Genomic DNA, 21,313 nt, shown 5'->3' with positions numbered 1-21,313 from the left:
TTAATAAAATAAAACACTTTTAACTTTAGCTTTCGCTCCAATATCCGAAGCCTCATGAATGACCTGCGAATACTGCAGCTGCCATGTTGGCGTTTCCCAAAAGATCAATCTGAAGCTTGGCTCATGATTGTCGAATTGGATTAATGCGGCCTATAAAATGTCAGATCATTGGGGTGGTGTTTCAGGCTGAAGGCAGTGCAGACCTGTGGGCTGGTGCAGGTCCTGGGTGAGTGCAGGCCTTTCAGTGATGTCATAATCAGGTCAGTCACTGATGATGCAAATGCTGAAATAGATCTGGTCATCATTGATGTCAGCTAAATTGTCTTCAGTGATGTCATGGATGAGGTCACGAGCAGCTCATGACAGAGCTGAGTAATAATGAAGGTAGCGCACCTGGGCTGGCACAGTTTGGGGGTCATTTCAGTTTGGTGACAGAGCTTCTGGTCACCTTAATGATGTTTATTTAGCTGAATTAGACTAGTGGTTTTAGTATTAAATCATTTTAATTGAAGGAGCGTTACAGGAGAAGCATACACAAAGAACATATCAGTGACATTACTGAGAATAGCTTGACCAAAGGCTAATACACCAAATAAATCATATCCAAGCATCAGTCACAGGTCAAAGCAATGCAATGCGTATTGGCGTATAACCCCTCTGCCAACCCATACAAAGGTAAGGGGGGGACCAAAAGCAAAGGGGAGAAAAGAAGCAGGCCCACCCCAACCCCAACCCCAACCGAGCCTCCCCACCGACCCTCCCTAACCCACCCCTTCCCACGGTCCCAATCCATTGAGTTTAAACCAAGCCTTCATACACCATCCTATTTTCCATCACCCTTGTCAGAGAGACGCAACAGCTGAGGTACAGAGGGCAGGTAACCTCGCGAAACTCTGAAGACAACAGTGAAGAAAGGGCTGCCATAATTCCGCATATTTTGCTCCCTCCCCCGCTGTCGTCAAAGAAAGTTTCTCCAGGCCTAACACTATCCAGAGGCGGTGGAGCCAACCATGCATCGAGGGCACAGTCGCTGTCCACCAATGAGAAACAATAATCTGCAGTGCGGAGCCCAGCGCAATTGCAATCAGGCGACCTCTATGTGAGCGCTGTGGATACATTAGAGGGTTTGGAAGCCCCAGTAGGACATACGATGGGAGGCGGGGAATCTCCGTGTCAAATTTGAATTCACCTCATCCAACACCTTTGTCCAATAGCCCCTAAGATGTGGGCAGTCCCAGAGCAAATGCACCAGTGTTCCCACCTGTCCACAACCCCGCCAACAAAGTGCATCCTTGGAGCGATCGATTTCATGAAGCTGTTCAGGGGTGTAATACCAATACATTACAATTTTGGTAAGAGTGTCTGTCAGCCCCATTTGGTAAGCGGAATGACGCGCCCTATAATAAACGCCTTCCCATTCTCTACAAGTAAAGGTCCTATCCAATTCCTTGTCCGAGCGCGCCCTACCAGCATTGTAGACGTATGCATATTTATTCAAATGCATCTTATACAAATCAGAAATTAAGTTCTTGTCAGTCTTACGGGTGATTAACCAATGTTCGTCAGGAGTAAGTTCTCTGTTCGCTCCTGAGCGCACTTGCTCACTAAGGGCCCAGAGACAAGCCTGCATGTGCGGTAGCCGTAGTAGGAAAATACTACCTTTCCTACCGAACACGGCCGGGAAAACACTGGTCAGCTCACTAGTCCTGTCCTCCTTGGACTATTGTAACGCTCTATTCTTAAATGCCCAAGTCCGAGTGACAAATAAGATGCAGTCAATCCAAAATGCAGCCGCACGAATGCTGGCTGGGATCCCCAAGTTCGCACCAGTTACAAACATCATTAGGGATCTCCATTGGCTCCCGATACGCAGCCGTATCAAATTCAAATCGCTGTGTATTGTTTACAAGTCACTCAAAAATCAAGGTCCCCACTTTCTCAAACAGAATCTTCTCCATCATGTCCCAACCCGATCTGTTCGTTCCTCTATTCAGAACTTCTTGGCTGTGCCTCGCACTAGAACAGTCACCTGGGGCAACAGGCGTTTCCTGGTTGCCGCCCCTAGACTCTGGAACACCCTTCCTGCACATATCCGAGCAAGTCCCTCCCTGTTCACATTCCGCAAACAGCTAAAGACGTGGTTATTTGACCAATAGCCTTGTATATCTTCTTTACCCCAGTTGCTGATCCATCCCTTAATTAGCGCCGAGACGCCCACGGGTATTCGCCGCGCTCTACAAATGTCAATAAATAAATAAATGAATAAATAGTCCATCCCCCTCTGCCAGTCCATAGTCCTGACGAAGTTGAGCAAAGAAAACCACCCCATCTAGTGCATAAAGATGATAAAGGAATCAACATCCCGCGGCTCGTCATCTCCCAAAGGCCACAGCATCCAACCCTGGCATGAAGTCCGGGTTATCTAAGATCGGCGTTAGAGGGGACGGAAAGGTAGTAAATTTGTGGTGATTATTCGTCCTATCCCATATCTCCAACGAGACCCTGGTGATATAGGAGGCATACAGATTGGGGGGGTATGTGGTGCTTACGCAAAAAGGTAATTCTCTGTAGAGGTCTTCCTGCCACTGCCTGATCTTGGAAACGCCAGTGCTTTTCTGACTCCCACCTGCTCCATTCCACCAGGAGACGGAGCTGCGCCGCCTGGAAATATACTGACAAGTCTGGGAGGCCAATCCCCTCAGCTTCCGGCTGAAGCATCGCTATTCGGAGTTTAAGGCGTGGCTTCTTCCCGTTCCAAATAAATTGGGCCAGTTCAGATTGTGTCTGCTTTATCCAATCTTTGGGGGGACGCATGGGGATAGTGCGAAATTGATATAAAACCTGTGGGAGAACCCTCATTTTTATTGCTGCAACCCTACCTAGTCATGACACAGGGTAGTGCTTCTGTGGTAAATAAATATTTACCGTCGGAATTTCTATGCAGTAAAGTACAATAAAATAACTCAATCGGAAATGAGAGGCAGAATCCGTGATATCTGAGTTTATAAGGGTTTTATTCCATAAAATGGAATGGTTCGAACCAGGTATCATGTTCCTTTCACCATTAAGGATCAGGAAGGGATAGACAATACTTTATTAACAGAATACAATATATATAGTCAATGCATATAATGGTGATGGATACAGAAGGCGTAACAGCTGAGAGAAACGAGATAAGAACACATGTGCGTAACAGAAAGGCGTGCACGAGGGCGTACACAGAGGTGTGTGCTAGAAACGTCACATGAAAGTGTCACAAGTGGGTGGATACATAGTGGAATCTTGCAATGTCAGCCGAAATCTGTAGCAAGGATGCGCGCGCAGCAGCATGACGTTTGACTGACGTGAGGCTGGAGGGTGCAGGGGACTTGACATTTAGCACTAGAGGAAAGAGACAGAAGTCTGGCATGTCAGATCGACTCGTTCCTAAATCATATCTGATATCTGGTGTTTAGGGAACTATATTATCTAGAAGAAAAGGTCTCTTGGGCAGAGGCTACTCTATACTGACTATTAATGCGTGCATATGTGACTACGTGTCTGCGTGTAATGCGAGGGGCCAAGGGCCTACCATGGTAACGGGAGCAATGAATTACTTGCATGGAGACAGAGAGGCCGGGCCCTTTGCTCTGCAGCCGGGGAATTGTTTATCTATTCTGCTAGACTGGAATGTGGTTTCGAGGATCTGAGCTCGGCTATACTGATAACTTGAAGGTAAAATACTGTCTTTGGCAGGCAAGCAGGCCGAGCCGGGCACCGCTCGCCACGCAGGGAGTAGGACAGAGGTCAGGGATGTATCCCGCGTTGCAGCTTTCAGGAGGCAGAGAGCAGAAAGGACTCGATGGCAGAAATCAGGGCCTAGCTCTGTAGGGCTAGGAAAACGTGAAAGTGCACCATGAAAAGACGTTGGCAAGGCATACTTAGGAACTGAATTATCGATCCATTCATGGTGGATCTGAAAGAGGACATGTTAACGTTGGACGCAAATTGGCTTTTGTAGTTTGGTTTGCCCTGTTCCCATCATGCACTGGGACAGGATCAGACTAATTTGCATACAGCCAGGTTCTGAAACTGGGATGGTGCAGTGAGCTAAAAAACGGTGTTGGATCTAGCCCTGATCTCTTGACTGGGTGAGAGTATTCTGTTTAATTCAGAGACTCTGTCCCTCACCACCCCTTGTTGTAAATATTTTTGTCCACCCTAAGCGTGGAAGGGTATACTCAGATGTGAGTCCCTTGCTCATTGCACCATCAGGATTCAAGCAAGCCGGGCCGAAGACGGCTGAAATGCCAGAAACCGGTCCCCGGTAGCTTGTTTCCTTCCCAGTGTAAGAATTGGCTTTTGTAGTTTGGTTTGCCCTGTTCCCATCATGCACTGGGACAGGATCAGACTAATTTGCATACAGCCAGGTTCTGAAACTGGGATGGTGCAGTGAGCTAAAAAACGGTGTTGGATCTAGCCCTGATCTCTTGACTGGGTGAGAGTATTCTGTTTAATTCAGAGACTCTGTCCCTCACCACCCCTTGTTGTAAATATTTTTGTCCACCCTAAGCGTGGAAGGGTATACTCAGATGTGAGTCCCTTGCTCATTGCACCATCAGGATTCAAGCAAGCCGGGCCGAAGACGGCTGAAATGCCAGAAACCGGTCCCCGGTAGCTTGTTTCCTTCCCAGTGTAAGAATTGGCTTTTGTAGTTTGGTTTGCCCTGTTCCCATCATGCACTGGGACAGGATCAGACTAATTTGCATACAGCCAGGTTCTGAAACTGGGATGGTGCAGTGAGCTAAAAAACGGTGTTGGATCTAGCCCTGATCTCTTGACTGGGTGAGAGTATTCTGTTTAATTCAGAGACTCTGTCCCTCACCACCCCTTGTTGTAAATATTTTTGTCCACCCTAAGCGTGGAAGGGTATACTCAGATGTGAGTCCCTTGCTCATTGCACCATCAGGATTCAAGCAAGCCGGGCCGAAGACGGCTGAAATGCCAGAAACCGGTCCCCGGTAGCTTGTTTCCTTCCCAGTGTAAGAATTGGCTTTTGTAGTTTGGTTTGCCCTGTTCCCATCATGCACTGGGACAGGATCAGACTAATTTGCATACAGCCAGGTTCTGAAACTGGGATGGTGCAGTGAGCTAAAAAACGGTGTTGGATCTAGCCCTGATCTCTTGACTGGGTGAGAGTATTCTGTTTAATTCAGAGACTCTGTCCCTCACCACCCCTTGTTGTAAATATTTTTGTCCACCCTAAGCGTGGAAGGGTATACTCAGATGTGAGTCCCTTGCTCATTGGACCATCAGGATTCAAGCAAGCCGGGCCGAAGACGGCTGAAATGCCAGAAACCGGTCCCCGGTAGCTTGTTTCCTTCCCAGTGTAAGAATTGGCTTTTGTAGTTTGGTTTGCCCTGTTCCCATCATGCACTGGGACAGGATCAGACTAATTTGCATACAGCCAGGTTCTGAAACTGGGATGGTGCAGTGAGCTAAAAAACGGTGTTGGATCTAGCCCTGATCTCTTGACTGGGTGAGAGTATTCTGTTTAATTCAGAGACTCTGTCCCTCACCACCCCTTGTTGTAAATATTTTTGTCCACCCTAAGCGTGGAAGGGTATACTCAGATGTGAGTCCCTTGCTCATTGCACCATCAGGATTCAAGCAAGCCGGGCCGAAGACGGCTGAAATGCCAGAAACCGGTCCCCGGTAGCTTGTTTCCTTCCCAGTGTAAGAATTGGCTTTTGTAGTTTGCTTTGCCCTGTTCCCATCATGCACTGGGACAGGATCAGACTAATTTGCATACAGCCAGGTTCTGAAACTGGGATGGTGCAGTGAGCTAAAAAACGGTGTTGGATCTAGCCCTGATCTCTTGACTGGGTGAGAGTATTCTGTTTAATTCAGAGGCTCTGTCCCTCACCACCCCTTGTTGTAAATACCATGGTAACGGGAGCAATGAATTACTTGCATGGAGACAGAGAGGCCGGGCCCTTTGCTCTGCAGCCGGGGAATTTTTTATCTATTCTGCTAGACTGGAATGTGGTTTCGAGGATCTGAGCTCGGCTATACTGATAACTTGAAGGTAAAATACTGTCTTTGGCAGGCAAGCAGGCCGAGCCGGGCACCGCTCGCCACGCAGGGAGTAGGACAGAGGTCAGGGATGTATCCCACGTTGCAGCTTTCAGGAGGCAGAGAGCAGAAAGGACTCGATGGCAGAAATCAGGGCCTAGCTCTGTAGGGCTAGGAAAACGTGAAAGTGCACCATGAAAAGACGTTGGCAAGGCATACTTAGGAACTGAATTATCGATCCATTCATGGTGGATCTGAAAGAGGACATGTTAACGTTGGACGCAAATGTATTTGCGTCTTCATAACTGGTTGAGGAGGGAAGTTACATGCACTTTAAGCTCGTACATGGAGACGGTGGGGTTCACGTTAGGGGACACAATTGACCATAAAAATTCATATTACCTCATTCCCTCCTTGTCCCCTACGGACCCTTCATGATATATCAATCTTCATTAGTCCATCTATTTGTTGATATAACATCATTTGCTCTTCCTTTTTCAGGCGGGATTTAGAACGTGGACTTGGATGAGGAAAACATGATGTGGCGCACAAGCCGCAAATCGCTGGCCCACACTGTATACATAGGCAACAACTGAATACTATGAGAAGGGCTATTCCGAGGAAGGATAGGACTTTCCATCCCCAGGCTGATAACACGCTCCAGAACCAACCGTACCAAGTCCAGGTGCCTGGATTCTGGTGTATCTGACTTGCAATCTTATGGAGACGCGTTGTGGCTCTATATACTGACGGTGCGTTTTCTGGAATGAAAACACAGCAACTCGATCCGATGACTCTACAGGCTCCGCCCCTATCGGCCAGGATGACGTCAAGAACAAGACGATTTTGGAGAACAACAAGTCTCATAGCAGACTGTTCCTCTGTTAAGTTGCCTAGGGCAGAAGTAGTTTCATTTACCACTGCTTCAAGGGTTCTGGTCAAGTGACGTATTGATTTGCTATTAAAGATAGCTCCTAAATAGGGAAAGAAACCTTTATTGAAATCTATGTATCGTTCCCATGCCGTTTCAGTATAGTCGACAATCGGGAGTTCTCTCTTGGGTCTATTAGGTACTAGACGGGAGTTCTTATGATAATCAGGTGGAGCTAGAAAAACAGGTGGCAGAAGGAATGCAATGTAACATGTCCCATCCCAATCTAGTGGCAAACGTATATAGGCTGTATGACCACAAATGAAATAGGAATGGCGGGTAGCTTTGAATGTAGACTTGCCTTTATCACTGAAATCGATCACAGTAGTACATTTACTATGACCTAGGGGTACTGAACTATTCTTTCTGACACATAATTCGCCTTTGACTGGTAACACTGACATAGAGGGTAAGTCTGGTCCTGTATCGGACTGGACATTCAGAATCATGAGGTTAAGTGTATAATTACCTAATCCATATACTTCATTTTCTAGATCGGTCCCTGTCCTTTGTGGAAGACCCTCCTTGTTAGGGTAACATGCTTTATGCAGAACTGTGTTCAGATTTCCCCATACCCAATCGCCTTTGTAGACTATGGAATCAGAATCTAAAGAATTTATTAAACTAAACCAGGCACCACAGGAACCATTATGTGTGAACGGATACGGGAAGAGGGGCAGGACTCCCTTGTATTTCTGATAGGGAGGGAGTCGGCCACATATCCAACAATTGGTAGCATTGCTGGTCTGATGGGAATGGTGTAACATACTGATAAAAGTATTGTTGCGCAGCGCAAGCCGGTAAGATAACTCATGCGGGGGTAATTCACTGAAAGTATGCTCGACAGTGCTATTTGGAAAAAAATTTGCATGTATGGAAATAGGAAAATACATGTGTAACAATAAACTTGCAGCAATAATCGTAAGACTCAGAAAAAACATAATCAATAATGTCACGATGCAATGACTACAAAGAGATTTACAATATTCTTGTTTCTTGAGCTGTTTCTGTCTATCTCTCTCTCTATTGGGGTCTAACTTGTACATGTCAGGAACCTGTCTAACCGCTTCACCTAGGGGAGGACTTAAACAATTAAACTGTCTGACTTGCTAGACCTCAACTTCATGCGATACTCCTGCTGAGGAGTTTTCTCTACCAGGGGGAGTTTCGTATCAGTCTCAGGAATGGGGCAGGGCTGGGAGTCTGTCTCTAGCGGCAGTCCATGATATTTTTTAATATGACTCAGTCAGTCAGTCAGGATATCTTTATTCGACTTATTACAAGTCATACAAAGAAAACATAAGCAATAAACAGTAAAACATAACATAGGATACATATGCCCATACATACATAGCCCAGCATTTTCATAAAAGTCATTAGAACTACAAATAAAAAGTTAAATACTATACAAATGTTAAGACTATACAAGTTCATTCATAAAGGCAAAAGTGATTCTGATAAAAACCCTTAAGAATTACTAAGGCGAGTTATGACCGACAGCTTTTGCCCTAGCTGCGGCGACTAAAAAATTCGCGATGCAAAAGGTAGTGCGGGGATTTGACAAGAGCTGTAAATAAAGCAGGGCTGGACGAACCTGAGTGAAGCCCGCTTCTTTCAGGACAGGGAGTAGGTATTTTTTCCTCTGCTCCTGAAAAAAACTACAAAACATGACGAAATGCAGTGTGTCCTGCACCGAAAAGTCGTCGCATCTGCAGGGTGGGGCTTCATCTGGCTTCTGCCATCCCTTATATGAACCAAGATGATAGTGTATCAGGTTAAACCTGAACTTGGTTAGCAGGAACCTATGGTAGGGAACGGTTACAAAAATAAGATAAGGTGCAATTGAGGGGACGCTAACCAAGAGGTTATGAGACCTAACTGATGGCTTCAGTAATTCTGTGTCCTCACGATGCGCTTCCTTCCTATGCATAAAAGCCTTTTTTATGTAACCTATATCTTCCACCCTGATTTTATCTGGGCAAAGAAAGAGCTTAAGGCGGCCCAGGTCGGTAAAAGATTTAATTAGGTATGCCATCCATGGGATACTACTGTGTTTATCTAACGACAAGACATCCTTCAGGATTGTATGGTTTAGTGGGAGGTCTTCGTTTAGCCATAATTTCAACCATAGAATCAGGGGAGCTAAACTCAGTAGGTCAGACAAATATGGTAGGCCCACCTCTTGATGGATTGAATAGGTTGGGGTACACTGAGGGACAGATAAAAGGGATCTAATAAATCTGTTTTCAGCTCTCTGAATAGGTTCAAGGTTAGCGTAACCCCACAAAGGCGAACCGTAAAGTGCAATAGCCACTGGCTTACTCTTATAGATCTTTAAGAGAGCTTCCATAGGCCGGGCTCCCAACTTGCCTGCAAAACCAAGGATCGCTGAAGAGGATCTAACTACCGCCAGCTTTTTGGCTCTTATCTGTGGTCCCCATGTTCCCTTCTGATCAAATAAGACACCCAAATAGGGGAATGTTGTTACCATTGAGACGGGGACCCCACTACAAAAGAAAGATTTGTGCCTTTTTTTGGTACGCTCACGCCCCATTACCATAGTGTGAGATTTTGACACATTCACCTTCAAGTCCAAATTATTCATAAAGATGCCAAAAGCATCCAAAAGAGTCTGGAGGCCAACACCAGTTCGAGCAATCAGCACGGCGTCGTCTGCGTACAGGAGTGCCGGAATTTGCACATCCCCTGCACGTGGGAGGTCCGCATTCAGGCCGCGCAGATGTGCCCCCAAGCCGTTGATATAGATGGTAAAAAGCGTGGGGGCTAAGATGCAGCCTTGACGTACCCCCTTTAAGGATTTAAATAATGAGGTACATCTGCCGTTGTTTGACACTCGGACTGCTGCGAAGAGCTCCTGATGCATAGTGGCCATGAACGAGACCAAAGCTTCTTCGATGCCCAGCTCCAACAGGATCACCCACAATTTTGATCTATTAACGAGATCGAACGCCGATGAAAGATCCATAAAGGCAAGAAACACAGACCCCTCCTTGGCTACAGTGTACTTGGAAATAAGGAGATGCAAGTTAGTACATTGTTCAATGGTACCCTTTCTCTCTCTAAAACCGTATTGCAAGTCAGATAGGCCTCCACAGTCCTCGATGTTCTCCCTCAATCTGGCTAACAGAACTCTGCCCAATATTTTTATAGTCGAATCCAGTAGGGATATGGGCCTGTAGAAAGCGGGGTCGTCCCTGCACCCTTTGTTTTTGAAGATGGGGACGATCGTGGATATGGCCCATGTGGCAGGCGCCGAGTTGCCGTTCACTGCATTAAACAAATTTGCCATAACCTCGGCCCATAGCTTGGGAGAGAACATGAAGAAGTCAGCCGGGACCCCATCCGGACCAGGTGCCTTGTGTTTAGTGGTAGCCAGGAGTGCTTTTTCAACTTCTTGCGAGTTGAAGATAATGAGGTGTACGTTGTTACTAATCGTCTGAACCCTTTTTCTGCCTTCGTCATCATCTCCCCCATAAACATTTTTGAAAAAGGACAACCATGTTTCATCAGCGATCACACAGTCCATGGGTGCATTGTTATCTTCCGCAAATAGCGGTTGCCTTAAGATCTCCCAAAATCTCCTACTGTCCTTTAATACAGCCGCGGAAAGGAGATTGTCCCAGGTTTCGCGTTTGATTGCGTCTTTGCGGTTTTTTGTGGTCGCTTTATAAATCTTCCTTTTCCTAGAGATTTCAACTCTATCCCTGGGTACAGATTTTAGTGCCGCTAGCAGTTCTCTGTGTGCTTTCGAGCATTCGTGATCAAACCAGCGCTTGTGACCTTGTACTCCCGGGGTGGTTTTTACCAGGAGTTCCTTAGAGACCTGGGCGCAGATTGCCTCATATGCTGCGACTATGGTGTGCCCTTGTGTATCCGGGTTTCTACAAAGCTCAACTTGGACTTTGATTTTGGGAAAGCATTTATTATAGAAATCGACCGGTATCACTTTAGCCCACTTCACTCGTCTGTTTTGATCAGCGGTCCTCAAAGGGTGTGCCACTTTCTCCGTTACTGGGGGTGCCCCCATGTAGGCACCCCAGGCCACTTCGAGAAGGACTGGGATGTGGTCGCTGAAGTGAGTGGGTACGGTGCAGTAGGCCATAGTCCATCTTAGAATTCCCCGAGTTACGAAAATATAATCGATCACTGTGCCATGTAGGGTTCCGGTGAAAGTTGGAGTTCTCAGGGCGCAGTCGGGTTCAATTAAATCGAAGTTGGCCAGGAGTTCCTCAAGCTCCTGCCCCTCTGCAGAATGTTCAAAATGAGGGCCCTGTATGGCTGCATCCTCCGCATCCTTTGCATCACTACTCTTGCAGGCTAATTCACACAGATGAATATTAAAATCGCCTAATAAAATTAACTCATAAGCAAAATTTTTATCCTGAAGTACTGTGTTTAAAATGGTATCTAGGCTTGCGATATTACGGCCAATATAATCGCTATTCCTAGAATTATAAAAGTTTACGTATAATGACTTACAGTCTTTGCTGATCACCCTCTCGATCATTAAAATATTATCTGAATCAGAGCTGATCTGCCTATAACTGCCTTTTAGAGCCAGTGAGAACAGAATCGCCAAGCCCCCCTTGGCTCTACCCGCTCTACTTGGGACTGCAGGTTTAGTAAAACTAATGTACCCATCCCACCAAAGGTTATACGCCGTGTCCCAGGTTTCTTGCAGGGCGATGATATGATACTTAGAAATAAAACTTAGCCATGCATGATCCTGGCGTTTGGCGTTTAAACCCGCCACATTCCAACTCATTATCTTACAGTGGTCAGTGGATGGTCTTAGGTCTACTGGCGCATTCTCATCTGCGCATTCGGCTATTGGTTGTTGCAATACCTGGCCTCCCCCTGTAACTGATGGGTCAAACACCTCCTCCCGTTCTTGGACTGCTTCTGGTTCGAGTCAGTCGCAGGAATTTAAGTCTGACAAGGGAGCGAATCTGTTGCCAGTGCCAAAACCCCACTCAAAAGGGGTGGCTACCTGAGCCTGTCCAAATGGAGCTAAATTCCACAGAGGTTGTGGGGTTATTGGGTGTACCGGATACTGATCGTTTCCCCACCATTGTGTAGGCCTAAAACCCCTGGTGTTGTAGTCAAAGCCCCTTATACCTGAACCCCAAACATTCCCTCTTGGCTCTTGTCCCAGAGGTGGCCTGATGTTTAGGTCATTTGGGCGATAGGGTCTACCTGGCTGCCTATGGGCTGCTAGTTGAGACCACTCATTATGGTGTCGAAGTCTAGGGCCCCCTCCCCATCTGTCAGCATTGGTAGATCTTTTGTAGGTAGGAAGTTTAGGTAAGGTGGTAAACCTATTTTTGTCATAAAAGAACTTGAGGGTGAGAGGAATTATAGAGCCGCTACGTCGTTGAGGCGGGAAAATGTTATTTAAAATGTCTGGGAGGACCTCGGCATTGGCAAAATTTAAGATGACACAATCCCCTTGAAACTTTTTGGGCTTGCTACCGATCCATGGGACCCTCCTTGACATAACAATATCACCTGCCAGCTTATCAAAGCCCTGATCTGTCATAAACATGTTATTGGTTAGCCAGTGTAACGCTTTGTCTTTTAGGTCCTGGTTGGACTCTGCTTTGCCTTGCGTTAAGACTGGGACGTTGGCCAACACCAGGACGACCGGCGAGGCTTCCAAGATAAATTGGGGAGAAATGTCCACTTGGTGTGCTTCCGCTATAGCAGCAGATGTACTAATACTAGGGACTGCAGTATTTGCAGCCTGGTCCCCTGCGGGTAATGGTGGTAGTGAGGGTGGTGGGGGCGGGAGTGCCGGCCCTTGCTGTGTGGGTTGCGAGCTACTCTCATTAGTGGTGGCATCTACGTTTATGGGTATTAAGTTTGTGACGAGGGAAGATAAGTTTTCGACCTCGTCTGCCAGCTTACTATGTACCGCACCCAACTTTTTTACCTCAGATGTTAATTTGTCCAGTTTCCCTATCATGGGTTTAATTATGGTCCTGATTTTGATATCAATCATATCTTGGATTCTGTTAAAAAGGTCCTCGTCGATTGTACTTCTTGGCTCAATGTCAGTGACAGGATCGGGCTGTTTCCTTGCTCGAGTCGGGGGTGGTGTAGCAGCCTTCTTCCTGCTAGGATGTTTGCCCCCGCGTTTCGCTGTAGATTTCCGACAAGCTCTAACAGCCCTTGTGACAATTTGCGGAGAGTGAAGAACTACTTCCGTGGCATCTGTCTGCTGATTTAGATCGTTGGTGGTGTTATCTGATAAGTCAATCAGGTCTTGTCTATCTGATTGGAGGTCAAAGTCAGCTTTATCCTCGGGATCCGAGTCTTGAGGAATCAGAATTTCTGGAGTCCCTGAAGGATTATCTGGCAGTAGTTCGGATGACTCGGAACTTAGGGCGCTTATTGATGGACTTACTGACGGCAAAATGGGTGATTGACTCAACCCCAGAGATTGCCTGCGCTTGTTATTAATATCGTTAACCACTTGCACAAGATATGAGTCTAAGGTGTTCACAGACTCAGCTGGGACAGGGACCCGTTTTTTCCCCATACTTAGGATAATAGCAGGTGAAGAAGCAGAAACCCCAACGTCAAGACGAGCCGAGTAAGTTGTACTGCTGGAAAGGATGGAGCGATAACAATAACGTGGCAGTAACGCAATGTACAGACCAGAAAGTCACAAAGGGTACAGTACCTTAGTTTGCAGCAAACAAATGTAATAGGGGTGGCCTAGCCTGGCCTTTCGTGCCACAGAGGGCCCGCCCTTTGCCCGGGCTTAGCCCGGCGCCTGCCCGCGCGCGTCCCGCGACGCGGGAAGGGATGCCCCTTTTTGTGCGCCTCCTGGCGCGCTCAGCCTCGACGCGACTTCCGTCCAGGTCGCGGAGGCTTCTGGGGCTTGTGGTCCTCAACTCCCCCGCTCGGCGGCAGCACTGGTGGTCAGAGGCTGCAGCGGGGGGAGGAGACCGGCGATGTCAGGGGAGCGCGCTGGGTGCCACAAGCAGGTCCCGCGGTGGTGAGGGAGAGCCCAGCGGACAACAGCAGCTGTAAGCCAGGGAGCTCCGAACAGCAACAGCAGGTAACTGGAAAGAAAACACTCCTACACCTAGTCTGTAGTCAACGTCCAGTGTCCCAGGTTCCTGGTAGTTCGCCGTCCATTGTGTAGGGCCCCCAACGGTGTTTTGCGGGTGCTCTCAATCACTTTCACTTTCCGGTACAGTCACAGTCACTTTCGGTTACCCCAATTGCTCACTGGGATAGGGCAGAGCAAAACGGGCGCCGGGATAGGGCAGAGCAAAACGGGCGCCGGGATAGGGCAGAGCAAAACCGGCGCCGGGATACGGCAGAGCAAAACGGGCGCCGGGTCTCCAGCAACACTCTTACCTGCCCTCGGGGGCTGGCGCAGCTCTTGCCAAACCTCGGGGGCCGCGGGACCAGCGTGCGTGCTCCTCTTTCCCGTAGAACTCCAGGGCCAGTGCGGCTGCCGTCACAGGGGAAGCCCGCGCACCTCTCTGCACTCGGCGGTCAGCGTCTCTTCACCTCAGCGTACCTCGCAGCGCCGGTGATCTTGAGGCAGCTAGCGAGCTAGCGAGCAAGGGAGCAGCGGCTGCTGCATGGGCGTGGCTGAACACGGAAACAGGAATATGACTCGAGTGAAGCCAGCCCTTGCGGCCCTCCACCTTCACTGCTGTCCTTGTAGTTAATAAAACAAGCTTCGGCTCCTGCCAGCGGGGCTCCAGCGGACTCCTCCTGTCGAAATTCCGAACAAAGACGTGATCCCCAGGGACGACCTCGTGTGGCTTCACCTCGGTGTTGTCGGGAAAGGCTGCAGCCACCTGTGAACGACAAGATTGTAGTGCAGACATCAAGGAGGCAAGGTAATCTGTCAGCATATTACAATCAACATCTGTGATCTTACGAGGCAGAGGCGTCCCCCACATATTCGGTGGCCTACCAAAGACCACCTCGTACGGGGATAGCCCTGTTCTAGAGTGTGCAACCATTCTCATGTAAAACAATGCAACTGGCAAGGCGACTATCCAGTCTACCCCTTTCTCGGCACAAATCTTAGCAAGACGTGTTTTCAGTGTCTGATTGTGGCGTTCCATGAGGCCTGCTGCCTCGGGATGTCGGACGCAGTGGAATTTCCACTGATATCCTGATATCCTAGCAGGAGTGATACCTGCTTCATTAGCTCGGACGAGAATGGCTGACCATTATCTGAGTACACGACACGAGGCAAACCGTACCGTGGGAAGAATTCACGAACCAACTGTTTGGCAGTGGTCGGAGCAGTGTAATCTGGGACTGGATATGCTTCTGTCCAACGGGAAAGTGCACATACAACTACGAGGACATATTTGAATCCTCGACATCGATCCATCTGGATATAATCCATCTGGAGGACTTCAAAAGGGTGATCGGGAGGATTGAATCCACCTTGCTCTACAGGAATGCTTTTACCTGGGTTGAACTGACAACAGATCATGCAAGTACGCACTTTCTGTTTTGCTGCTGCTCGTAAATGTTTGTTGTACCAGAGATTCTGTAAACTGTCTAACATGGCTTTTTCTCCTAAGTGTGCTGGACTGTGTGTGGTGTTAATCATAACTTGAACCATAGAGTCGGGGAGAAACCATGTGGCTTTTCCCTTCGTCATCCATCCCTGGTCTGTCTGGATCCCTCCTAGTTCAGTCCATTTCTTTATTTCGTCTGGAGTAGCATGTGTCTGTATGTCAATTACATCTAGTGCGGGATCCTTAACTGTCATGCAATGTGTCGGTGTCGGAACTATTGTCTTTGTCATATCAGCTGCATGTGTATGAGTCAGAGCTGTGTGTTTCGCGGTTCGATCGGCCAGGTCGTTACCCTGGGAAATAGTATCTGTAACTTTAGTATGTGCTTTGCACTTCATGATAGCTATGGCTGATGGCAAATGTATTGCTTCTAACAATGCTTGAATGAGTGGACCAGGTTGGATCCTGGCTCCGTGAGAGCTCAAGAAACCTCTTTCCTGCCAGAGTACACCGAAGTCGTGTACGACTCCAAATGCATAACGTGAATCTGTGTATATGTTAACATTCCTGTTCTTGGCTACTATACAGGCTCGAGTCAGAGCAATGAGCTCTGCAGCTTGAGCGGACAGTGTATCAATACGGTGTGTTTCTTTGACTTCAGTTTCAGTGGTCACTGCATATGCGGCCACTAATTCTCCTGTACTTGTTCTCATACATGAACCATCCACGTAAAGTGTCAGGTCTGGGTTAGTCAGTGCAACATCTGTCAAGTCTCGTCGGGGCTTTGTTACTGCATTAATGATCTCTATACAGTCATGTGGAGCTGGATCTGTTGTGTTCGAAGGTAACAATGTGGCAGGATTGAGTATATTGCAGCGTCTGATTTCTATGTGTGGCTGGAACAATGTCAATTCATAACCTGTCAGTCGTGCTATAGTCAAGTGTTGAGTCTGTGTTCTGTTTAAAAGAACTTCCACAGAGTGTGGAACATGTACTGTCAATGGGTGTCCTAATACTATGGAATCACTTTGTCTGATTGCTAGGGCTGTCGCTGCAACTGATTTTAAGCACGCAGGCAGGGCCTGGGCTACTGGGTCTAATGTACTCGAAAAATAAGCACACGGCTTATGTGAACCTGCTTGGTCTTGTGTGAGGACAGATAATGCTGTGTCATCACGTTCTGTAACGAAAAGTGTAAAAGGTTTGTTGTAACATGGTGTTGCTAAAACTGGTGCTTGACATAATGCTTTCTTTAATTCATCAAAAGCCTGTGTGTGTTCCTGAGTCCAAGGGAGGACAGTCGAAGTCGCTGCCTCCTGTGTTGTCAACTGTATAAGTGGCTTGGCTAGAAATGCGTACTGGGGAATCCATTGTCTGCAGTAAGAGGTGAGGCCAATGACGGCCCGCTCTTCCTTTTGTGTCTTGGGTTGCGGTAAGTTTGCAATTAACTGAATGCGGTCAGGTGTTAGCTGTCTCCCCCTCTTGGACAGCAAGTGCCCAAGGTACACCACTTGCTGAACACAGAATTGTAACTTTGAAGGGGACACCTTGTGTCCCTTGTCAGCCAAGAAATGCAAAACCGTCAGTGATGCTTGTTCACATTCTGGTTCGCTACGGGCGGTGATCAACAGATCATCGACGTACTGGAGTAGGGCAGTGTTAACTGGCATGTGAATACTGTCAAGTTGTCTTTTCAATGCTTGGCTGTAGATGCTGGGGCTTTCTGTGAATCCTTGAGGTGCACGTGCAAATTTGAAGCTACGGCCATTTAAACAGAATCCGAAAAGGTATTGGCTCTCCGGATCAATGGGGACACTGAAGAAGGCGTTCTTGAGGTCAATTACAGTAAAGAACGTCGCCTCTGAATCAATAGCAGTCAATAATGATGAGATGTCGGGGACCACAGGATACTGTGGTACAATGCATTTATTTAATTCTCGTAAATCAATCACCAACCGATAAACTTGAGGTGCATTCGGGTCAGTACGTTTAAGAATCGGAATGATAGGGGAATTACATAGATTGGAGTCGGTTTCTACAACCACTCCCTGTGCAATGAGCTCTTCAATGATTTCCAGTAAAGCCACTACAGCATCGGGTGGTAACTTGTATTGTCGGATTCCGTGTAGTACAACTCCTGGCTTGAGTGTAACTCGGTATGGTGTAATGTGCATACAACCTACATCAGTTGGGCCTTGCGCCCACAAATGTTCTGGTACATTTTTCAATCTGACATCAAAATCTCGTAATACATAGTGACCCTTAAAGTCACGCAAAAACAGTCTAACTCCTTCCGGAGAACAACATATTACAGCTCCTAGAGCTTTCAGTGTCTTGATACCTAACAAGTTTTCTGGACATGACTTCGTGAGCAATAGGTCTGTAGTACGTGACAATGGACCAACTGCTAGGGGAACAGGTTTCGATACTTCATTGACAATAGGCTGTCCTGAAAATCCAAGGGAAACATTCTGTGAGCCTGAGAGGGGTGCCCCTGGAACCTCGTCGTGACTTATTGTTGTTCGACTTGCCCCTGTGTCAATCAAAAACTTTCTATCTTTTCCTAATACTTGACTATGTACATAAGGACCCTCTTGATCTACAGGAACTTCAATGAGAGGCAAGCCAACCTCCCTCTCTAGGCTGTTTCATGAGTATCGCTGATAGTCGGGGTAATCAGATTGTGCATACTGGTACATCTGCTGTGAAACTTGCTGAGTCGCGGCAATGGGCTGTGGATGCGGTACCGCTACTGTCTGTACTGTCTGTTGTGCAGGCATAGGCTGTACGTTCTGTGGAATATGTTGCTGAACCTGGTGTTGGACCTGGTCCTGTCTAGGCTGACGTGGTCTCTCTTTAGTCTTTCCTGTTGCTATATTGTATTTCAGAACCGTACATTCATTCACATAGTGCCCTGGCTGTTTACAATAGTTGCATGTCCCTTTAACGGGAGCCGCCGTATTATTTGACTGTGTCATACCCTTTTTCTGACCGTCAGCTGGAACTGACTGAGCAACTAACATTTTCATTTTCGTATCTTTCATACGTCTCTGTTCGTGATCTTGTTCTTCCCTAATTCTATTCTGGTGGTACTGTAACATTTGTAACATTTGGGACGGCGTATTTGCTTGCCATGTACTTTCTACTTTCAAAACACGGTTCTTAACTTGAGGCAGGGAATTCTCGACTAATTTTGATACAAAGAGGTGTGGGTATGACTCGCTACTTGTTTTCAGGCCACTGTTAATAATAAAACATTTCTCGAATCTGGAATAAAAATCACTAGTGTCTTCATCGTGTTTCTGCTTACAGGCTGAGATTGCGTCCCAAGTCTTCCTTTTTAGTTGTTAACAGTCTAGGCAAAACCTGTACTAATAAACCTGGTAATGCTTTAGCTTTATCCCCAAGGTCTAAACCTGCGGTACGACCATTTTCTTCGACTTCTAATGCAGCCCAATCAATCTTTGTGTCTCCCACCTCCCATTCTTTCTCCTTTAGTTTCTCGTAAATTCCAGCAGGCAACAGTACTTTTAACATTTTCATAATATCTGTATACGTATAATCGCCCATGAGTAACATATCTTTAGTCTCTCGATGAAAACCTGCAGGGTCTTTATCATGACTGGGCACTATTTTCTTCATTTCCAATAATTCCATTTTAGTGATGGGTGTGTATACGAATACACGTTCTAGTGTGTTATCGTCTTTTCTGACCGGATGTACTTCCCGTAAGGGATTCTGTCTGTCAAAGTAAAACATTTTTCTTTCCGAGGGTGGTGGAGCTGACATAAACTGTGGTTTCAGGAAAGCACTATATTTGTGTCGATGTTCTAGAATTTCTTTAATTAAATCAGTACCTAGGCCTCTCCATCTATTCGAGAGCAATTCTACTAATATATCCGGTAAGGGACCTGGATCAGAATGTTGGCTTTTGAACAACGTAATGAGATGCTGAATCATGTATATACCAGCTAATATTTGTTCGTCAGGGGAAAGGTTCAAAAACGTCTGTGCTACTGTATCATCATTATAGGTACTAGAATTGTTAGCCCATTGTACTGCGGACCGGGCTAGTTCTTGTTCATCCATGGAATTGAGTACATGGTACCCCATTCGATCTTGAAGTATTTTATCGGTAGCCTGAAACATATGTTCAGGAGAACTCGGATTTGATATAGCAGAGAGAAAAAGTCTTTTACTTTCTGGACGTATGGTTTTCTTAAGGTATTTTCCCTTACCTACATATGCTATTATCTCTTTGTCTGACTGTTGCGAGGTTTCTGCTAGATCCTCTATATCATCCTCCTCTTGCGAGGAAGTTGGATCGTCTAATTCAAATTCTTCTTCAGGTGCTCGCTGGGCATGTATGTCTATTATTTCTTTACGGATCTTTCTAACCATATGATGTACACTGTTCTCCTTATCATGTTTACCCTCCGACATATTCTGGCTCCATCTAATCAGTCTATTCATCTCACTTTGCGGAAAGCCTGCCTGATCTTGTTCTCTTATTAAACAATTAACCAAAAATCGCATTATTAAACCTTTAGTCTCAACTTTCTGAGGTGACATGGCTTCAGCAACAGACTCCGGTCCTTCTCCTGTTCTAATAAAATAATACAATTTGTCTAGATGTTCTGGCATTTCTGGTAGTAATATCAAATAATCTGTAACGTGTCTCAAACGTATGGACGCTAACAACATGGGTCCTGACGTACCAGGCACTGGGTCATATCTGCAGTCTGTAAGTTCTCTTCTAAGTAGTTCGGCCGGTACGCCTTTCGGTGTCCGAGCCTTTGCTAAATCTCTCATTGTAACTCGGTGTAGCTGTGGGGGTGTTTGATAACCTCCTGTAGCACCTCCTGAAGCGGAGGCTTGAGCATAATCTGGCTGTTGGGTCGGTACCTGCTGTAGCTGGGTTGGATCCTGGACCACGCCAGTCCCAAAAGGATTTAATGGATGCAGTTGTTGAATACCGGGGGGAACAACGGGAACGGGTGCGGGTAGCGGACCTGGAGGGATCTGCTGTTGCTGACCTGGGGGCGGATGATCATGGGGTAGGAGACCGTCAGCGGGTACAGGTGGTGCGGGTACATGGGCAGGTGCAGTAGTATATGTAGGAGCTACATCGTCTAAATAGGAAGAAATAAAAATGTCTGCTGCGGTCTTGTGACGTAATTTAGTCGGAACCAATGGTGGGGGCAGATCTTTTGGTATTTCCGGAGTGGCCTTAGGTAAACCCTCGGCCATAAGAGGATACATACCATTCACAAGGGTGTTTCGTTGTCGGTCTACTTGTTCTGCTTTTACTCGTATTCCTTCTTCAACTAGTATGTTTTCTCGGGCTTTATCTGAATCTTCTCTATGTTTTTCTGCTTTTCTGAATTTTTTCTCGGTACGTCTATGCGATTCTTTACGCCACAATTCTATGGCGTCTTTCTGAGATTGTCTGGCCTTCTTTTTCCATAGTGCTTCTTCTACTCTCATGATGCAATCTGCATCCCATGTCCCTGTAACGGGCCATCTATATTTCTCGTCTAGGTTCTTAGTATAATCGACCCATAAATCTAGATATAATATGGCATCTAAGCCGTGCTTATGATACATGAAATTTCCGGGAGTGTCCCTAGGTGGGACAGGAATCGCTTCCTCTAGTATCCCTTTCCTAGTTCCTAACTGTCTTAACTTTGAGAACAATGGCATCTTGATATTTGGCACTTGACACTTACTCGAACTGGAACACAATTTTACACAGAAACACAGTAATGTATATCAAACAGTCACTCATACCACGACATTAATC

This window comes from Lissotriton vulgaris, chromosome 3_2 (assembly GCF_964263255.1).
Source record: "Lissotriton vulgaris chromosome 3_2, aLisVul1.2, whole genome shotgun sequence".
NCBI classification, from domain to species: domain Eukaryota; kingdom Metazoa; phylum Chordata; class Amphibia; order Caudata; family Salamandridae; genus Lissotriton; species Lissotriton vulgaris.
The sequence above is the reverse complement of the archived record's forward strand: the minus strand, read 5'-3'. Positions refer to the sequence as shown.